Source organism: Oratosquilla oratoria, chromosome 10, assembly GCF_046742065.1.
Source record: "Oratosquilla oratoria isolate Oo_2021 chromosome 10, ASM4674206v1, whole genome shotgun sequence".
In the NCBI taxonomy this organism is placed as follows: domain Eukaryota; kingdom Metazoa; phylum Arthropoda; class Malacostraca; order Stomatopoda; family Squillidae; genus Oratosquilla; species Oratosquilla oratoria.
In genome coordinates, this window is record NC_134786.1 from 9,645,494 (window position 1) to 9,650,036 (window position 4,543).

The following is a 4,543-nucleotide window of genomic DNA, read 5'->3' on the forward strand; positions in this document are numbered from 1 at the left end:
TGTGTTTACCTAATTGTAGTATACAGGAAAGGATCAACGATTGAGTCCCGTCTCCTCCCAAATTCATCACATCTAGACTCAAATTCATGTACCATTCCATCTTAGTCTTGATTTCCAATGATCACTTTTAAATTTGAACTCGTGTACTGCTATATCCCCTTCCAAGCTATTCCAAGTATTCGTGTATCTGAATATGGAAAACTGTATTTCTTCACATCATTGACAAAGGATTGCAAAGGCGGAGCTGCGTGCCGACAGGAGACCTTTTGGTCCATAACTAGGTCGGATGCGAAAAAAATATATAAAAATGATAAAATGAAATAAAGATTATAATAATATGAATAATAAATAAAATAAATTGATAGGTATAGTTAATTAATAAGCAAACAGGTAAAATAGCAAATAATAATAAATTGACAGATAAATAATAAATGAAAATCAACCAGATAGTAAACCTACAAATAACAACAAATACATGTAGTCTTATTTAATTTGTTCCCATGATCTCTGAAAAACCTCCTATCCTTAATCAAGACCCATCTTCTGGGTAATATATTCATTTTACTTACTCCGCTGGATCTTGAACCTCGGGTAGATTCTGGTCCGCCAACAGTAACCCTCTCCATGCCCTTCGGTCCTGTGCTGCTTCCATCCAAGTTGCTCTATTTATTCCTCTTCTGTCCATCTCCGCATCCACACCGTCCATCCATCTCATTCGAGGTCTCCCTCTGGGTCTTCTTCCAGGCACTCTACCCATCATAACTCGTTTTGGATTTCTATGGTCCTCCATATGCGCCACATCCCTTTTAGTGACCTGGATACTGGAACCGTCTCGCTGCGTTGGTTGTGACACGAAGGGTGTGACCCTTCATCCACGGGGTGCTGAGATGGGTCAGGGGTAATGAATGAGTTTGGGGTGGGCACACACTCCCCCCCTCACCCCGACCCCCTTATTCGGGGGGGGGGGGCGCACTCTGGTATGTGTGTTATTATTGTTATTGTATTATCATTATTATTTTACTATTATTATTATTATTGTAATTGTTGCTGTATTACTATTATCATTATAATCATCATTACTATTATTACCATCGTCACTACCACCACCATTATTATTATCATCATTAGTGACATTACTATTATAATTATCACAATCACTCCATTTATTCTTTTTTTTTCAGGGACCAATGGCGATCTTGCAGAATAGACAACGAAACTCACCGTTTTCTAAACCCGTCAGTGCCCTCACCCTCATTAGGTGCAGCCCCGAGTGGTTGACATTCTGTCTCCGGTCTGAGTCCAGCTGTGTTTCCTACACTTTCTCCAGACATGCTGACAACCGGCGACACCTCTCCTCTCCCCTTGTCACATTCAGCCGGTGATATTAAAAGATCTCACACAACACAGACAACAATCAAGTGAGGGCCCGGGGAACGTGGCCAGCCACCGGGGCTCCAGGTTTTCTAATTAGGGTAACTCGAGGTAACGGTTGATCATTAATTACTCTTATCGTTATCATTAATTCTAAACTTCGTTAAAGTGGCGGCACAGTTGGCACTTCTCGCTAGCATGCTACTTACTTTTGCTACCTAGTTTGAGTAGAAACGACTTCGGTTATAGTATTCTAGACTTCCGTAAGCACATCTCGACAATGTGTCTAACATTCGTATATTAGGTTTAACTCCTTATTCAGCTTCTCACTACATAACGCAAGAGTAATTTGACATTTGGAAATTTGAAAAACTAAAGACCCTCACTGAAGTAACTCGAAGAAGCAAAAGCAAGTAGCATGCTAGCCAGAAATGCCTACTGTAGTGTGCTACCACCGTTACACGCTACCCTGGTTTATAAGCCACGCCCCCTCGTTCTCTCACTTTGGCCTATCATAAACCGTTCGTGTTTCCGTAGCCAATCAACGCCTTTAGCTGAAGGAAAGGGGCGTGGCCTGTGGGACAAGCTAACTTGGAGTCAGAACTGCTGGTGCATTGGCGGCACACTAGGCATTTTTCGCTAGCATGCTACTTACTTTGGCTATTTCGTTCGAGTAGAAATGACTTCAATTGCGATCTTATTTTTTTTTTCAAATTTGCAAATGTCAAATTACTCTTGCGTCGTATAGTGATAAGCTGAATGACGAACTAAGAAGTTAAACCTAGAATGCGAATGTTAGACACATTGTTTAGACAGAAGTCTAGAATATTGTAACCGAGGTAGTTTTTACTCAAACGAAGTAGGAAAAGGAAGTAGCATGCTAGCCTAGTGTGCCGCCATCTTTAGTTCATGTCACCTTGCAATGAGAAAACATTAAACACTAAGCTGACGTACAGCTGCCATCACTTGTAAGTGCAACAGTGACAAATGTCTCGGACTTGGCAGGTGTCACTCGAACCAGTACAGAGGAGAATGACCTAAAAGATACCTGGGGTCAGTTATTGACCTTACGAAGAGAGGCTTAGGCACCTTAACTTACACTCTCTGGAAAGACGCAGAGTGCGGGGTGATCTAATAGAGGTGTTCAATTGGACCAAAGGCCTTAACAAGAGTGACGCAAACAATGTCATCATGTTAAGACAACCAAGCAGGGCTCACAGTAATGGGTTTAAATTGAATAAATTTAGGTTTAAGAAGGAAATGGGCAAGAATTGGTTTACTAATTGGGTGGTCAACGAATGGAATAGGCTTAGTTACAATGAAGTGAGCGCTGAAATTATCAGTTGCTTTAGGAAACGGTTAGACACTTTTGTGGATGGGATGACAGGTGGTAATGGACATGGAACTGCCTAGTGTAGGGCTTATGGTCCCTTGGAGTCTCCTTCAATCTTATGTACGTCGTAAAACAGCAAGAATTCTCGGGCCACTGTAGTACCTATCAGTGAAACCAACAGGAAATTGGCAACTTGGCGACCCTGTTGCTCTCCACCTCGAGTCCACTTGTTGATCGACGGTCTCTCGGGACTTCGCCCTCCAGACCGCTTCTTCCGGGAGCTCCCCCTCCAACTCGCCTCTCGACCCCCCCCCCCCCCACCGTTGTATCGCGGTGGTGGTCCGGTTGTTAGCGTCGTGAACCCTGGCCTCATCATGGCGGTTTTCGGATATTTTGTTGTGGTCAGCGATTTTATTGTGCTGGGAGGGACCCCGAGTCTTGGAACAGGCAAGAAGAAGAATACGAGGAAGTAAAAGGGGATAAAGATAGAGAAGAGGATAAAGATGAAGAAGATGAAAAAGAGGATGAAAAGAAGGAAGAGGAGGAAGGGGAAGAGGGAGAAGAAGGGGATTAGGAAGAAGACAAAGATGATGAATATGAGAAAGAGGATAAAGATAAGGATGAAGAAAAGGAAGAGGAAGGAAGGCGAAGAAGTAAAAGATAAATCCTTTCCCCCCACAATGACGCACTTTATTCTATTTTTCTGGCTGGCGCCCATATCTTCTGTGGTTTCGTACATAGCCTGTTTTTCTCAGCGTGGCGACCGTGACAGGATAGCCACGGTTTTCCTGTAAGAGAGAACCTTCTCAAAGTGCTTACAGCTGACAAGCGAATCTATTCAGCTGAGAGAAATCTCTGCAGACGTCAAAGGATTTAGGAGAGTGTTTCCACAGGAGAGAGAGAGGGGGGGGGGCTCATGATTGGTGGAGAAAAGAAAACCAAAACTGGGGTACCCCCTTGGTGTGCTGAAATCAATTCTAGGGGGTGCCAGGAAGCGATGCGTCCATACACTTTCCTTTATCCTTCTAAAACCAAATACTAGTAAGTGGGTGCTTAGACTGGACTGCTGTAGGGGATGCTGGACTGTTTAGACCTGACTACTATAGGGGGTGCCCTTAAGGTTGTGGAAACACTGGTTTAAGAGAAGCGAACGATCTCAGAATGAGATGTGCGTCACGCTCCTCAATTTCTAAAGGTGAATGACTCTTTGACGATAATAGTGGCCACAGGATCAGTGACCGCAGCGGTCTCGAGTCTCGCCGTAGCCGATCATGATACATACATATATATATTCTATACACACACACACACACACACACACATATATATATACATATATTATACACACACACACACCTATATATACATATGCATATATGTATATATATATATATATATACACGCATACAGAGTGAGGACGAAACGTCAGTAATAAAATTCAAACAGTTCCCTGTATTTATCATGCAACCAATATGTATGTATATATATATGTATATATATATAAGTGCTGCTTTTACTGTGTTAGGAAATTAACACATATATGAATATTTACATTGTATATTTTGGGTAGAGTACATTTACAGTACGTAGCGCTGTACTATATGGTCTCTTGCCACGTGATTTGTTTGTTCTGAGGTGTTCAAGTTGTTCATCCGATCTCACAGGTCTGAACATGAACGTTCTGTCTATAACTTCCCGAGTTATTGAGAGTGTATACCAGTGATTCTCAATCTGTGCGCAGCGTAGGCCTAATTTTTATGGTATATGTACTTATATTTGTTATCATTATTACACAAGCATGCACACTAAATGTTGAGTTGGCGGCCCGTCAAAGTCCAA